This window comes from Balaenoptera physalus (genome assembly GCF_965194825.1).
Source record: "Balaenoptera physalus genome assembly, chromosome: 4".
NCBI classification, from domain to species: Eukaryota; Metazoa; Chordata; class Mammalia; order Artiodactyla; family Balaenopteridae; genus Balaenoptera; species Balaenoptera physalus.
The window spans coordinates 86,681,898-86,699,147 of record NC_138891.1 but is presented as its reverse complement, the minus strand read 5'-3'; the positions used below and the strand labels follow the sequence as shown (position 1 = coordinate 86,699,147).

Below are 17,250 nucleotides of genomic sequence, written 5' to 3'. Positions count from 1 at the left end.
CAAACTGCAGTGTGAAAGTGCTTGGACTGGGTCATGAAGAAAGGCTCCTGGAAGGAGGAGAGCCTGAGAGCCTCTCAGGCTAAGTCCTAGAGGCAGAGATGGGGCTGGCAGGACTGAAACGTTCTTTTACCTCTGCCCGTATGTTGTTCATTATTTTCTCCCTGCAAACTTACTTTTCCTCAGCGGATAATAGACTGAAGTATTCTTAAGACAGGAGATTTCAAGTTCAGAGTGTTTTTTTTAAATTTTAGTAAAGTTAAAAACTGGAATCTCTGCGTTAAATACAGAAACTCAGAAATGTGAGTCTTCGACAAGTTTCTAAAAGCGGTTACTGAGTAGCTTTCAGGGGAAAAAGGAGAAATTTGTGATCTTCTTTTCTTTCTCAGCCAGGTCAGATTTTAGCTGAGAATGCTAGAAACACATGCCTGAATTCAGCTTTTCACTTTTAAATTCCGTTTGCCCTTTGTTCTGCTGTCTGGGGTAGGTTTGCTTGGCTCTGAAATTATTCCCAGAGTAACAAGTAAGAAGACGTTTATTTTAGGGGCAAATAAAAGTTGTTGGGCTCTCCAGTTGCCCAGGAACCTCCTTGGCTGCTGAGAGGTGGCTGTCACACAGGATGGGAGCTACAGGTAAGAGGAGAAGGGCGTGTAGAACTGGTTGGCCTTGGAGGCTGGGCTGGAATTGGACTCTTGAAGAGAGCACTCCGCACCTCTCCCGGCCTGCCAATATTTTTCCAGAATAGTCCCAGCCAAGTGCCTTTACTAGTCTGAACTTACCTAACGTTGCAGTCCCAGCAGGTTTATTAGGTATGGGTCACAGTTAATTGGAGAGGAAAATTGGGGGGTTCTGGATTTCTTACTTTTCTGTGAAAGCAGAGGCTGCTCTTAATTGTTTCACAAATCATCTCCCCCCGCCCCCCCGCCCCGACTTGGCTGTCTGCTTTTCTGCCTGATGACTGTCATCCCACAGAGGTGTTTACGGTACCTTGTCCTTTTTTACGTACTTGCGCCCATGTGAGGGGATTTCATCATGCAGTCAGCACAGTACCCACTTCTGCAAGTGAGACCACATAAAGTGATGGAAATTCACGGCTGTTTACTTGTGTCATTATGAATGGATGTTTTGTAGTGAACAAGTTACATAAAAATCTGCTGTGTTATAGCCAAGGGTTAGAATCTAATGGCTCTTGCAATGTACAGGCCTTCCAAACAATCACCTGCAGCCCCTTCTGGACAGCGCTGGGGGTCTGGCCATCGTGAAGGCCGTGTCGGCTCCAGGTGAAAGGCCCGCAGTCAGGTGCCTGTCGTTCTCTAGCCTTCTGTTGCAGAGATGGAGGCTGGGTCGTCAGGCCCGGCTTTCGCCTGCCTGCACGGTGGCAGCTTGCCAGCGCGTTTCGCTGGGTGGTCTTCAACAATGGGAGGGGTGGGGAGCTCAGCTCTCCTCACCAAAGGGGAACAGGAAGGTTGGCAACCAACCCCGTCACTGAAACACCACAAAGGTCCCGAGTGTGCGTGAAAAGGACAGAACAGGTTGCTGGAAGCAGTATTGAGATGGAGTTCATTTTTGTTCCCCTGATTTTACAAACCAAGCCTTACATGTATGTGGTGATTCTCCCTCAAGAGGGTGAGCACACATGAGCAGCAGGTGCCCTCCGTCACGGGCATTCCCGCGCCCTTCATTCCCTTGCCCTCTCAGGGAGTCAGCTGTGGACCCGACGGGCAGGCCGAGAAGGCCGAGACCGGCAGATCCCAGTGCCAAAGAGGCAGCCCCACCTGCCTCCGTCGTCCTTCTGATGACGGGGAGAACGAGAGCTGCCATTTAGCGAGACCTACTGTGTGCCAGGCCCTGTGCTAAGCCCTGTGAGCACTGCCCCTGCAACCCCCCAGCAGTCCTGTGAAGATGGGCAGCATGATCCTATTCGGCAGGTAAGAGAGCTGAAGCCTAAATAATCGTAGGGACTTGTTCTGGTCTCACAGCTGGTAAGTGGCAGAGCCAAGATTTCATGGCAGGGCTGCTGACTCCAAAACCCGGGCTTTGAGAAAAAAAAAGTATCCAGACAATCTCTCCTCTCAGTCTCTCTAAGTAGAGCCCCCTTAGCTTGGGAGAACTGTTTCTTTTGCAACTAACAGAGTGCAAGGGGCAGGTGGCGGCCTTTATGAGACTTGCTTTAAGAGACGTGAATTGAAAACTGGGGCCACAACCGGAAGGTTTTGACTGGTTCCACAGCAGCAGCCTGAGGGAAGCCGGGTCCTGAGGCCCAGCTGATGTCTGACTTCGTGGGCAGTGCTGAAAGCTGCCTCTGTCTTGGGTCTCCTCTTGGAACGTGTCTCCTGGCTTTTGCTCCCCCTGGGACATCATCTGAACTGGCTGTCTGAGTCTCTGCTTCCACTACAGGTGCCAGCTGAATCCGTGTGCGCCTTGGGTCTCTGCAAGTCTGATCAAGGTCCTCTGAGCCTCGGCAGGGTGAGGGGGGAGAAGGTGTTCTGCCCAGCAGGTACTTTTCCTGGTCAGGAGAAGTGGCAGCTTGTGCAGAAAAATACCCTGGGGAAGGAAGTAGCAACTTTGACAGACAGGTAACTGACAGGAGATGGTACCTTCCAGGCAAATACAGGGCAGCCAGCAGAAAGAATGCTACAGGCCGTTACCTGCAGAGCAAAACCGACTCTCCCAGCTGGCTTCAGAGAGTGGGGAGATTTGGCTGCCATGAGCATGTAGTTGCCCTCAGTTCCTTGTTTTTCTTTAACAAATGTGGAAAGCCTGAAGCCAGGATGTTCTGGCTTTGCGTGTGTGTGTGGGGTGGGGGGCGGTACAGGATACCTGGGTTTAAGATATAATTATGTGACCAACTAGTTGGGTAGCCCAGAGGAAATCATGGGAACTCTCTGAGCCTCTCTCCCCCCATCCTCGCAAGCTGCCTTCTCAGGGCACTATGAGGATGCAGAGAAATGGCACAAGGGAACACTTTTGATGCAGAAGGTTCCTGCTCACCTCAAAAGCCTCTGGCATCTGTGCTCACCCAAGATGAGTTGGGAGATAAGACATTTGAGGGAACTGGCCAGAGGTCAGAATCTGGGCACAAGGGCTGCATCTGCTTCTGTGGTTGTGTTTGTCTTCTAAGAGCAGAGGCCTGAACTGAAGGCAGTTAGGTCCTATTGCCAGAGAAGCTGCTTTTCCCTCTCTTGTGGGAAGAGACAGTGAAGGCCTCAGGGTCTGGCAGGACTTGAGAGAAGAAAAGCTCTCGTGGCAAGAGGATCCTGGTTCGCACTCTTCCTGAGAGAGGAAGGAACAGAGGAGTCTGAGGAGAGTTGGGGTGACCCCATCTGAGAGAGCAGAGGTTTGGAGTGAATCTTATTAGAAAAAGGGGGAAGTGCTGGAGAAAGACGGTTGTTGCAGGAGGGAGCCATGTTTCTGGGGCCACTTCCAGGTTGGAGATGGTGTGGCATCCTGGTCAAGGGTGGGCCTTGGAACCAGACAGGCCTGGATTTGAACATAGCTTTGCCAGGTGGTAGGCGTATGACCATGGGCTAGTCACCTCCACTCTGAAACCCTAGTGTCTTAAAGTTGTTGCAAAGAGAAAACAAGATACTGCATATAAAGCACACAAAATGCATTGTGAACATTCAGGAGAAGGTGGCCGTTAATAGGAAAGGAAAGGAAAGAAAAACAGACTGGAAGGAGAGTTATTGATGGATTGGGCAGCTGGGAAGATGAGTAGGTGGAAGGCTGCACTGATGGAACCCCCCACTGGCTCAAGGCTCTATAGAGATGAGGGAATGAGAAGATAGGGAAAGAGAGGAGCCCACAGTGGGGCAAGGTTGTGCCCCAGGTGCCCCCGTAGGTACCAATCTTTAGGCCTGGTCACTGGGAAGACAGCTCCCACCCAGCCTTCTCCTCTGCTTCTTCCCTGATTCAGCATATTCCATTCTACTGGTTAGACCCCAAGCCTGAGAGTCACCTTGGACTCTGTTCTTTCTCTCATACTCCACTTGAAGTTGGCAAATGATGTTGGCTTTATTTTTAAGATGTATTCAGAATCCTGCAACTTCTCACCATCCTTGTCTTCCAGCGACATTTCTTACCTGGTCTATTGCAGTAGCTTCCTAAGTGTTCTCCCTGCCTCCACCCAACCCTGACCTCCCTGCCCACAGTCTGTTCTTCATGGAGAAGTCAGTGTCAGCTTCCAAAAGAGGAGCCAGGCGAGGTCAGTTCTCTGCTCAAAACTGTCCATGGTTTGCTTTCATGCAGAGAAAATGCCACACACTGTCAGTGCCCTCACCTCCCCTATTCGCTCCACAGGCCTCAGTGGCCCCCTTGCTGCTCCTCCGTCGAAGCAGAACAGCGTCTCTTCCGGGGCTTTGCCCGCTGCCTGGAAGGTGCTTCCCCGATAGCTGCACAGCCCCTCCCTCACTTCATTCAGGTGTCTGCTTCGTGGCCACCCTCACTGGACTGCCCTTTATTAAATCACACTCCCACCATCATTCTCTCTTCCTTCAACCTAATCTGTTCTTTCTCAACGTTACACCTCCTGACGTGTCTCTACTTGTTCATCTCCTTATTGCCTGCTTATCCTCTAGAAGGAAAGATCCACGGGATCAGGGACTTCATTTTGCTTCTCACCACCTCCCCAGTGCCTGGAGTAGACTCTGGGATATAATTGGTACTCAGTTTTTCTTTTTACTAATCTACAGGTCTTTCCTGAATCTCAAAATGAGTATAATAAGAGTTTCAAACAGAATGAAATAATTACCTAAGGATTTATATAAGAAAAATGCATTCTGGGTATATGTATACGGGGGGAATGTGGGAGAGAGGGGCAGGGAATTCTAGTACTATTAGGGTGTCTGTTTTAGAAAAGCTGGAAAGCAGTGTGCTAGGCCGCAGCGGAAGTAGCTCAGTTCCTCTGTCTTCCTCAAGGTGACTGACTTAAGGAATGTCCATGGATGTGCCACTGTGCCACTGTTGCATCTGTAAGGGGAGGGTGAGAATGGGTGCCTCTCTGGCCCTTCTGCATCACTCAAGAGGAACTTACTGAGCATGGGCTTTGTGTCCAGCACTGTGCTAGGCCAGGCTGGGAGCTGCAGAGAAGCCCAGGGCATCCTCACTCCATCAAAACTTTATAGTCTAGTTGTTCATCTGGAATTTCCTAAGTGTGCCTGGACCATCCACTGTATTGCTCCCTTCTGTTTGCACAGTTGAATGGGAGTTCTGTTGCATCTGAGGAACACGGGATGAATTTGAGACTAGTTCAGTTCCCCACATATGGGGGCCTGGTGGAGTCAGGCCCCATGGTAGGCACACAGGTGACAGAAATTGTCTCTGTGGTTGGAGAGTTGACAGCCTGAAATACAAGGAATAGGAGGTTTGGATGTCTGCCCAGAGGGGGATAGATCTGACTTCAAATTGCATCTCAGTCATTTCTAGCTTGGTTCTAAATTTAGAAGCTAAGGAAGAGTAAAAATAAGGGCAAATATCCCAAGAGGTCTCGTGCTGACAACAAATGTGCCTGAGAAATTACACTACCGAGATCCCCGGACCCAACGCCTACAGCATCTCAGGGAGCTGGGGAAGAGTCCAGACCTCCTCCTCCAGGTTTTTTTTAACTTAGAAAGAAATTAATAGGCTTTTTTTAAAAAGCAGTTTTAGGTTTATAGAAAAAAATTAAGTGAAAATTACAGGGAGTTACCTCATACCCCTCAACCCCTACCAATTTCCCGAATTACTAACATCTTACGTTGGTGTAATGCGTTTGTTAGAATTGATGAGTCAATGTTGACACATCGTTATTAATTGAAGTCCATAGTTTACATTAAGACTTATTTTTTGCATTATACAGCCTGTGGTTTTGACAAATGCGTAATGATACATATCCACCACTGTTATAGTATCAGACAGAATAATAGTTTCACTGCCTAAAAATCCCCTGTGCTCCACCTATTGGGCCCTCCTTCCTTCCCTCTCCCAATCCCTGGCAACCACTGCTCTTTTTACAGTCTTTGCAATTTTGTCTTTTCCAGAATGTCATGTAGTTGGAATCATACAGTATATATAGTCTTTCCAGGTTGGCTTCTTTCACTTAGCAATCTCCTCCAGTTTTAAACATGGCCTTCCCCACTCCATGGCCCCTCACACCATACAGCCAGCTGGGGTGCAAGGCGCTGACAATGGAGGAGCCCACAGCCAGCGCTGAGACCCACCTGCCCAGAGCCCACGGGTCTGCAGTGCTGCCCCCTGTGTCATCATGCACTGGACACGCCTGGCGCTGGTGCTACTGGAGTTCAGCCCAGGCTGGTAAACTGTCGGTTGCTGCCTGTGTTTTGGTTCCACATCTGGAAGTATCGGCTGTGCAGACCTTCTGTTGCGCTCTTAAGTAGAGAGATAGGAGGAGCACCAGGCCGTTTGCCTTCCTCCTCGCTAGTTTGGTTTCCTTGCTCCGGAGCTTTGGACGAGCGGCGGGGAAGTGAGCCTCCCAGGCAGGCAGGGCAGGCAGCGCTCCTTCACGCCGCATCCGGCGGCAGCCACAGCTCCCTCAGCCGCCGAAGTCGCTGTCTCAGCCCCAGTGGTGTCTGTGCTGAGCCCTGGGAGGCACTGAGCTTCAGGGCTTGTTTTGTGGTCATTAAGCAGGAAGACTGATCAGACGGAAAGAGAGTGAGAACGTTTTCCCTGCCAAGAAGTGCTTCTTTCTTCAGTCAGCCTCACAAACGAGGATTCCTTGGCGGCGGGGGTGTGTGTGGCAGGAACCCCAGTATTCAGTGCCCTCACCAGTCATTAAACAGTGAGGATCTCAGGGGATGAGGGATAATGACAGATTTTATAACTATAGCAGAAGGAGGAGCTCCTCCAACCCGGCTCCAACTCTGGACCACAGTTAGAGGAAAGGGAAGTGTGTGTGAATGGGGGGCACGTGGGCCATCTGGTTGAAGCAGGCTGAAACGTCCCAGGGCTGAGAGGAAGGGGGTGTACTAGGTGAAGAGGGTTCCAGCCCTGGGGAGCAGGGACTGAGACTTAGACCCCAGCTTCTGTTGCTTCTGTGTGCAATAAGCGAAGAGCTGAGGCCAGCTGGCACCTCCTCACTTCCAAGGACACCAGGCAGGTGCCTCAGAGTTCAGTGAGAAGGAGAAAGAAGACACGGCCTCCTTGGGAAGTCAGCTCTCAGACGGTAGAAACTCCATGCCGGTGATCCCAATCCTTACCACCTCGTCCTCTGGTGTGCTCTCTGCCTAGCCCACCCTCCCGTCTGTATCCTGTTCAGGGACTTGCCGCGAGCTCTCGGGCTGCCATCCAGTGGTTCTTCCTACGTGTCCCCTGCGTAAGAGGAGACTAACAGTACTTGTCCCAGGTGTGTCACCAAGACTGTGGGCACTCATGCAGTGGAGTGTTTAACGCTCCGTAAACTCTTCAGAGAAGTACTGTCTACAGGCAAGCCGTCCTTGCTTTTGTCGTTAATTATGGAATCAGGGTGGTGTGCCCTGCACCCTCTTGTCTTCCTGCGTCTCGCTCCAGCATCTGGAAGGCTGTGACTGATTATTGACCATCAACAACATGGGAGGCCTTGGCCCTTGTCACAGTTTGCCTGTGGAGGCTGAGGATAGAGAACTGCTGAACGTGGGAGGGTGAGACCCATGTTCCCTGCCAAATCCAGCCTTCATCCCTGAGTCACCTCCTCACATGCTGTCCCCCCAGGAGGTCCTGTGGGAGAATCCCAGACCGGCTTCCATAGGTGCAGCCAAGCAGTGTGTGTCGAGGAACAGGGGCCACGTTTGCTAAACCAAAAGATAAATACATGATCTGACGAAGCATTTAGATGGGACTTTTTTTCCCTGATTTTGGGGGGAAAAAATCTCAGAAATGCTGAGTTTATAAATATCTTGTGATGTGTTAAAAAATAACCCTTTAGTATGAGGAATGGCATTCTGTCCAGTTGGGGGCCATGCCAGGACCTCCCAGCGGCGTGGTCGCCTGTTAGGGCAGGTTGTGCAGGGAAACGCGGCGTGGCCTTGCCACACGTGTGAAGCTCCAGCGAGTGTTGGTGGAAGGAAGTCTCCAGGGCAGTCTGGGTTTTCTCTAGCACTTTCTCTAAAGAACAATCCGTGGGAAACCAGGGCAGGGTCCCAGTTTTACCCACCACTGCCCGACTCCCCTCTCTAGAAAAGGCCTCCATGGCTGTGGAACAGGGAGGCTCCTGAACAACTAAGTTCTACAGCTTTCAAAGTCAGGAGGTAGGGGCTTCCCTGGTGGCGCCGTGGTTGAGAATCTGCCTGCTAATGCAGGGGACACGGGTTCGAGCCCTGGTCTGGGAAGATTCCCACATGCCACGGAGCAACTAGGCCCGTGAGCCACAACTACTGAGCCTGCGCGTCTGGAGCCTGTGCTCCGCAACAAGAGAGGCCGCGATAGTGAGAGGCCCGCGCACCGTGATGAAGAGTGGCACCCACTTGCTGCAACTAGAGAAAGCCCTCGCACAGAAACGAAGACCCAACACAGCCAAAAATAAATATAAAAATAAATAAATAAAATTTAAAAATGGGCCATGGATCTAAATTTAAGAGCAAAAACTATAAAACTTTAAAAAATAAAAAAGTCAGGAGGTAAAGAGGACCAGCCTGCCCCATTGTGATGGAGTGTTAGGCAGCAGAACTCATTCTCCCTACACAAGGACACTAACCAAAGTGCTAGCGCTAACGCCCGTGGTCTAGATGGGGGACAGGCAGCGAGGCCTTGTTTCTCTGAACCTCAGCCAGAATGAGGTGTGTTACCCTTCCCCGGGCAGGGGGTTCTGACCTGTCTCCCACCCTCTGAAAATCATGACGCCCGCTGCAGCCAGCCTCCCTTCAGTCACTGAGCTTCCACACTGAGCTGTTTCTGGTTATCCAAAGACCCAGCAATAAACCTTGCCTAGAGCAGTGCTGTTCATGCCTCTTCAGGCATTTTCCACGTGGCCCCAAAGACATGTTTCTAACCATTAAAGAGTGGCCTTTCAGTTGATCAGCCAACAGATTATTGAGCACCATGCGTGCTGCCCTCAGGACACTTATAACTTAGATTCTGAATATTTCCCAAATCCAAGCAAGAGGTCATTTCATGTTGAGCTGCGTTATCTGCCTTCTCTCATTGGAAGAGCCCTTGGCTCAGAGGAGGTGCTAGATGTCACCATTATTATCACCATGATTATTATTACTTTGGCTTTTGAGATAAGCTGCTGATTTATAAGTCCTTCCCAAGAGCCCATATTCTCGGAGAGTTTGGCTATTTAAAGAGCTGTGTCACTTAGGTATGTTTGGGAATTTTATAGGCAGAGAAATGGAGGTCCAGAGAAAAGTGATGGTCTTTCACTTGGACCTTGAAGCCTGTGCACTTGGTTGGTTCTGCCATCAGGGAAAAGCCCGCCAACGTTGTCATTGGTGAGATATGCTCAGGGTTCTGGGGAAGGCCCATCCAGGACAGGGAACCCAGAAAGGAAGTAGGGGGCATGGGGGGCAGCCAACGGGGTCCAGGTTCCCAAGCCAGAGCACCAAGGAGATAGGCTCCTCAGGGCCTCCTCTGTCTGCGGCCAGCAGTATCCTTTCAGGGGTGGGGCTGCCTCTTTGGCCCAACACTACGGAGCCTTTAAAGGTTGAAGAGAGGTATACTGCCCTCCGTTACCAGAACCTGGGCGCTCGTGGAAACCTGCCGGACAGTGCTATTTGGCTTAACTGAGGTGACATAGGGGGCAATGGGGGGCGGGGGGCGGGCATCCTGGAAGTTGGTGCAGGACTGAGAAGGTTTGGGATGATCTTGTTCTAGTCATCCTATTGAAAAAGCAAGTTTCATTATTATTTAAAAACTCAAATACACAAAAGCAGAAAGAAGAGTATCATGAACCCCATGTACCCATCACCCAAATTCAACAATTATCAAGACAAAAGAGTTTTTTAAAATACTACTTTGTTTTCATTACTCTGCTCTGTGTGCAGATAGGACAAGGATGAACGCCACAAGGGTACTTTTTCCAAAAGAAGTGTGTGATCCAGTCTTCCCATGCCCTCCTAACAGGGGCATGGAAAAGAAAGAACCCCAGCCCAGGGCCTTCGGGTTTGAGTCTCAGTTGCTCCACGGTGCTCTGAGATGTTTCTGTGTGTCTCCTTTACCAGGTGCTGAGCTCTTAGAGAAAGCTTGAACTTTATCTTTGGATCCACAGAGCTTCGTATTGAATGAGTGTTCAATAAGTGTTTATTGACTTGTAAGGCAAAGGATTGTATGAGTCAGAATGGACAGGTGTAAGTGATGTGAGTACTTAGTTCACCATTTGGGGAGGAAAAGGGGCAGCTGATGGGGTTTAGAGTTGAGTAAGGGGCCATTATCTGAACTCTGGGGGATCCTGAATGGGTGAAAGGTTAGGCGTGATCATTCTGCAATGCAGGGGCTTCTGGTTTGGCCGAGAAGGAAGAAGTCAGCGGCAGGAGATGACAGGAGACAGCTGGATCAGAGCTACTCTCTGCCTGGTCCCCAGATTCAGGTGTCTGCAGACCCGGGTATGGGGGGACAGGGGTCTAAGAACAGAGGCTCCAGCTCCAGACCCATTTTTCTGGGTGGCCACAAGCAGTCCGCAAGCCGCCTGTGCCACCAGGGCCCGCGTGTCATTCCAAGCACTGTTTTTATTCATGTTGGAGTTGGTAAGGAACGGGCTTCTCCAAGTGTGAGGACCAGAGTCTGCTTCCAGCCTGTGGAGTGCCAGGCAGCTGGGCTGCTCTGTGGCCCCCTGGGCAGCGTTTGGGGTGGTATGAAATGGGTGTTGGAGGAACAGGAGGGGAGATGCTGCAAACACCGGCTCAGGCCTGACCCTGGGTGTAGCCAGCAGGGGCCTCAGGCAGGGTGCGCCAGGGCCCACACAGACCCCAGGGAAGTCTCCAGGCCCCGACTTTGATCAGCGACTTGCCCCTCCCTTCCCCGCCTGGTCTTTTTCAGTTTAAACTTCGAGCTCTGTCCTGGCATACATGCGTGATGTGTGTGTGAGTGTTTTAATTTTTATCCTTGGCAGAAGTTAAGACACAAAATGGATTTGGAAGGAGATGAAACCATCTCCTTGGTATACGCTGGGTAGCGGCAGCTTCATTCCTGGAGGGGGAGGGCCGCAGGTGGGGAGGGGCTGGGCGGGACCCAAGTCTCTAAGGTTGGGGTGGGACCAAACTGAAAATCCACTTCTTGGGGAAGGGAAGGCCGGAAGCTAGAGGCTGCGCTGTTAACCCTTTGGGATGCCAAAAAGCTAGTTCCAGGGGAGCCAAAGCCCAGTGGTGCAATCTGGTGTTAAGTGGATGTGGGACCCCTGGACAGCCAACACCTGTTCTACTTCCTGGTGGTCTGTGAGCCCCTGAGACTGTTCTCAATTTGTTAAGGGAATCACTGACAGCTCTTCAGGTTTTCATGTGCAAACTCTAAAATGTGCATATGCTTGGAAAACTTCCTCTCCTGCTAACCTCTCTGCCCCCAGAAGTGGTGGTGGCCCCAGCAGGGGTGACCGTGGCCCAGGGACCTGTTTAAGTGTCACCTTTGCTACTCTGGAAGCCGTCTCGGCCCCCAAAGTAGGTGCTGTTTGCAATGGTGGTCTCTTCTTGGGTTTTTATTTCTGTGTGAAGAGGTGAAAACTAGGAATCTGAAAGTCCAGAAAATATCTGGGGATACCTGAGAGAAACTTTGAGAAAATGTTTTATTCGTTAAAGTGTATTAAGATATTCAATTTGTGGAATAAAAGAAAATAGCTTTAAAAATGGCAAGAATTTCACTAAAAATAATAGAGCAGGGAACATCTTGATACAAAACTCGCAATTCCAACCATGGCATCCAGTGCAACCGAGGCATTTCTGGCAGACCTTCTCTGTCAAAATGACCCACAAATCCATGGTGGAGACTCCCAGGGGTTCTCAACCCTGGCTGCACATTACAGTCTCCAGGAAAGGGTTTTGAAAATGCTGATACCTGGGCCCCACTTCCACAGGCTCTAAGTGAATTTGCCTGAGGTGCTGCCCAGGTGTTGATGTGTCTTAGTGTCCCTGGATGATTGTTCCATGCAGCCTGCGTTGGGAACCTCCAATCTTAGGCTTATGTAAGAACAGAAGGAAGATGAGAGAGGTCAGATTAAGAAATGGAAGAATTTTATTGTCTCTCACTACATGCTGGTGCATATTACATGGATCCAGACTCAGAGGGCCGCGGCCAACTTGTGGATGGGATTGAGGCGCTCACTCAGGGCTGACTCCCGCTGGGGAGGGGGACTGAACATCCTCGTGAGTTGGCTACAGAGTGCATCGTGGGACCTGACGAACCAGTCCCTCCTGAAACATGGTGGCTAGTGCATGACTCCAACCCAGGCTGATTTTGGTTTTTTCAGCCTTCCTCAGTTTCCTTTTTTGGTTTGTCTGCTTGAATCTACCAAGGACACCAGGACCAGGGGAAGGCAGGCAGGGGAAGGAGGTAACCCTGGCTTTGAATCCTTAACTTGAGCAAGGTGTTTAACCTCTCTAAGCCTCAATTGCTGCATCTGTAAAATGGGGATGACAATACTACCTCCTTCACAGAGTTACTTAGAGGTTAGACAAGATAATACGTGCACATCATCTCACACATAGTAACTCAACAAATGGTCACATACTCTCTTTTATGCTAAGATGGAATATTTCTTCCAATTCTAAATATTTGCCTTAATCTCATATTGCAACAAAACCTAGTGTGTTACATTCACTAAATCTGAATGACTTTTAATTACATTTACAAATCAGTTAAGTTAGGAAATCAGTGATTTAGCAGGAAAAAAAGCAGTCTTTAAATGTTAATATGCCCAACATCGTAATTTCAGCAAACGAAGTGCTTGGTGGATATTTTATACAATTTACTAAACAAAGTAATTTCAGATTAGTAAAGGTTGCTAAAAGAATATTAAATATGTTTTCATTTTTTCCAAAATACTTGTCCACATTGTGTGGATGCAACAGAATCCTGGAATTAGGGGAGGGGTTCTTTGCAAGCCGAAAGAGTTGACTGTTGGATATAGACACAGGAAACACTTTAGATGTGATCATGGAGCAAAGACCAACATGTTATAGCCCAAGGAGTTATTAGGAAATGAGGCTCCTGGGCCTATGGGAAGATAAAATTTCAGTGATGACATGATAATATTTGGGGATAGTTTTTTTTTTAATTTACCTTTTTAATTACAAAAATAACTACACACTCACTTGGAATATTTCTGAAGTGTTTAGTATAAAAAGTGCAGATTTCCTGCTCTTCACCATAACTGATGTGAACATTTAAGTGTCTCCTGACCTTATCCTGTGACAATCCAAATAACTGTACACCACATATTAACATGTAATTTTTTAAAATTACAAACATGGGATGCTGTTTTACAAGTTGTTTCTGGGATATTCTCCAGGAACCTCTTAGGCCAACATTTCCCAAAGTGTATTTGATGAAATTCTCCTCACTAATGGTACTCTGAGAAAAAAGAGTAGTGTGGTCAAGTCAGTCCAGGCCTGTGGTCAAATAAGTCCAGGCCTGTGGTTGAGTGAGTTCAGCGTTCAGTGCATACTCTACCCACCTTTTGGTAATTCACAATACGTAACAGCCCATTAAAGGCTCTGAAAAGGCCTGCACTAAAGAAACCTAATTTGCTTTTCTTAACAGAGCATTTCCCTACATTCTTTTTGCTAGCACATTTTAACAACCGATAGATTTTTAGAAGCGCTGTTTTAGGCATTCCTCACTAACCTCCCCTCCACCTACCCCAGCTCCTCCATCTGCAACCTTGTGGGGTAGGCAGGAAGAAAACAAGCTCATCTATTCATTTAATTAACAAATACTTACTGTGCTCCCAGAGATAGATGCTGGGGCTACAGTAATGAGCAAGATAACAGGCCCTCTACCCTGGGAGGCTCCAGCACAGCGAAGGTATTAGTCACACAGGATGGGTTGCACCTGGGCCGGCAGAACATCAGCAGGGATCCTCTGCAGCTGTGGAGCCTGGGCGTAGCGGCTGGAATTATCCCTACCCCCTCCGCCCCACACCCTTCATCACGCCTCCAATTCCCCACACTTCGCTCTGCTATAAATAGTGGTGCCTGACCCAGCTGGCAGGACTTCATGTGTTTGTTTTCTCTGCGTGTGCCAGCCCTGCACGGAGGCCACTGGGCTTCCCAAGTTGGGGAGGGCTGACAGGAGTTGGGGTCGGAGGCTTCCAGCAGAAGGTGGGGACAGACGGACAGACTGGAGCATGCTTCAGGTTTCCAAATTGGTATTTATTTTAAGTTTTAGATGGTTTAAAAGAGCTTTCTAAGTGAGGAAGATTGGGGGTGGGTCGGGGACTGAATGTGTATATTTGGGGGTCAGAGAGGTGGAGAAAGTCGGTTTGCATGAGGTCAGATAGGAAAAAAGTAAACTGTCATGATTCTAAAGCATACTTCCCAGCTGGAGCTGGAGAGCTGGAGTTGTTTGCTGTGTGAGCACATGTGCACACGTGCACCCGTGTGTGTGTGTGTGTGTCTGTGTGTTGTTTGTCTGTCTTAGAGGTGGTGCATGTACAAGCCCAGAGCAGGATGCCTGGAAAGCCTGGGTGGAGGTGTCTGGCCCCTGAGATATTTACCTATTCTTAAACCTCTTTTGTTGAAATATTAGGGATAAATCTGTAACAAGGATCAGACTAATGAAAGTACTTCTACAGGTAACCCTAAAGGAAGTGACTCAAATTGAATAAGTTGCTGTCATTTATTGAACAACTGCTTTGAACCAGTCATTATTCTAGATAATTTGCTGATGTGATCTGTTTCTCCTTCAACATGCTTGTGTGAGAGATTTTATTGTCCTGCGTCAAAGTGGTTCCCCCTAAATGTCCGGGTGAGGGTTTCTTGCTTGCAGGAAAGTCTAGGAGAGACACTGTCTGTGTCACAGTGCAGTCAGGTCAGACGCCAGCTAAAGAGGCAGCTTCTGATGCCGTCTTGGCCCTGACTTAGCAGTTCAGCCATTTTGCCCCATGGCTTAGCTTTTCATTTAAGTGCTTCAGATTTCCTGCCAGCCTGCAAGAGCCTGTTAAGGGTTGGGGGTGTGTGTGTGTGTCTGTGTGTTAGGGGTTGAGGTGTGAGTGTGTCCGCGAGTTGGAGTTGGGGCTGGTTTAGCCCAGCATTTGTGTGAATCGGCCCCAGGAGTGGACAGGTCAAGAAGTGGCAGCCTGACCCTCATTCACGCTGGGTCACAGAACCGGAGACCGTTTTTGAGTCCTGGGGAGGGTATGGGTATGGGCCTGGTGCCATTGGTTGCTTAGTCATCATGAGGAAGGGGCACAGAAAATGACTGCAGGTGACAGCTTAATTGGAATTGGTGGTAATTATGCTGCCTAACAGAGTAAATCAGTCTTTTCAACCCCCAAACTTGCTAAAGGCCCAGCTTCCCCTCCTAAGAAAAAGCTCCCTCTTGACTATGTGACTACAGTTCTCTCTCCTCTCTGCCATGACCTTTCACTTTTGTGTTTTGGGTTGTAATTCGTTCACTCAACGGGTGTTTGCTGAATACCTCAAACCGTGTTATACACTCAAGATGCCCCTGTAATAAGATCACCGCCATTCCTGATCCCTGAGCGTTTGGTCCAGCGGTCAGGCAGACCATAAATAATTAGCGTGATGGTGCTTCCACGGGGGAAGTGCAGGCCTCCAGGGGACAAGAGCTGGTGGTCCAACTGCTGCCTGACGTAGAGTAGGTGCTGGGAGCTTGCCTAGCGAAGGGAAGCGAGTTTCCCTGGGCACCTGCTTCTCCTCACACTCTCCCCCATCTCCTCCTTGGCAAGCCTGCCCTCACCCACGCCATGCTCCGGTGCTGTGAAGGGAAGCCCTGTGTCCTACTTGTTTTCTCCCCTGCATAAGAACCGCAGTGGGCTCCCCAGAGGCAGGGCGATAGGGATGGAGATCTCAGACACCCGTGCATCTCCCTCCCCTGCTCAAGCTCTGCTTTGCGTCAGAAGCAGCCCTGGGGGTTCACCGGCTCCAAACTCCAAGGACCAAATAGAGTCAGGCCTGGAAGAGATCTTGGAGGTAGGTCTTTACAGCTTAGCAGACATTCACTGAGTTATCTATTATGTGTCTAGGAGAGACTTGTATATAAATAAGGTACAACACAGCGTGAGAAGTGACAGCGACAAAGCTGAGGCTTCAGCAGTCCTCATAGGTTTCCATTAGCTCTAAGCCTCTTACCTACCTTAAGTGATGTACTTTGATGACTCTCCCGGGACTCTAGTAGGAATGAATGTGGATGATGGGAAGGAGGCTTTTTTTAGGACTTGTGAGGAGGGCTAAGTTGGAGGACTGACCTTCTGCGCTGAGCAGGGCCTGAGTGTACAAGTGTGAGTGTGTGTGCGTGTGCTCAAATGTATGCCACATTTCTTTTGTCGTGCCTCTGATGCCTTTGCTAGTGGTTCTGGTTCTTTGCCTGTACTTTGTAAAATCCAGTCTATCTTTGATCTTTTCTTGAGGCCATGCTGCATTTGGTATAATAGAAAGATGGTGTCAAAGCGAAGGTTGACTAGGTCCCAGGTTCTTTAAGGATAGGAAACTTAAGGATGGGAAACTGCCTACTTTTCTCTATGTCCCCTCCACCCTCCATTCAGTGTGTGGCACCTAGTGGGTGCTAAGTGTGGTTTTGCTGAATTGACCTGAATTCTGCCCTGAGCCCACCCAGGGACTTGTACCTCTCATCAGGAGTGCCTTTGGAGTTTCCAACTGTTTTATCTGCTCCGCTCACCGTGATCGCTAAGCAGAATACCCTTGTCTGTCCTACTCTTCTTCTGGCAAGGTTTGTGTTCATGCATGGCTCACTTGTCCAAAATCCTTTGTCCTAAGAGATAGGACTTAAGCTGTTAAGGTCTGCCTTAAGTGCTGTTCAGGTCCTGGGACTGGTTTGCCTATGTACTGTGTTTGTGCTGTCTACCCACACTCTAATTAATTCCTTTCACGTTGGATCTCTCATCAGCTGTGTGCACCAGAAGCCTTGGAAGTGAATGCTCCTGTTTCCTCTCCAGTCACTGTTACCATTTTACTTTGTTGTTTACCTGTGTGGCTATAGCCCTGGCCATAGGCTGTAATTACAAACAGGTAGGTGTAAAAAGAGCAGGTGGTCTGTTGTGGCTTTGTGAGCTCACAGGTGTGGTCGGAGGTGAGCGCCGTTCCGGGGATGGGAGCGGGGGGCGGGTCAGAGAGGGATTGGGGGTGTGTTTTCCTTTCTATAAACACTTCTCCATAA

The 17,250-nt window shown here is 49.3% G+C and overlaps 1 protein-coding gene across 12 annotated transcripts in view; it reads left to right on the top strand.

Moving 5' to 3' along the window:
• The window catches only part of BOC (BOC cell adhesion associated, oncogene regulated), a 90,889-nt gene that overhangs the window by 18,693 nt on the left and 54,946 nt on the right, over positions 1 to 17,250 (top strand). The window contains exons 3-4 of one of the 12 annotated variants that reach the window (XM_082460142.1): positions 1,696 to 1,925; positions 2,395 to 2,494. The exons of 9 other annotated variants lie outside the window; for them this stretch is intronic. The gene's annotated coding sequence lies outside the window, so the exon portion shown is untranslated. Of the gene's footprint in view, positions 1 to 1,695; positions 1,926 to 2,394; positions 2,495 to 11,501; positions 14,261 to 17,250 lie in introns of those variants that run through there. 2 more of the 12 variants (XM_082460146.1, XM_082460152.1) reach the window with 2 other exon arrangements.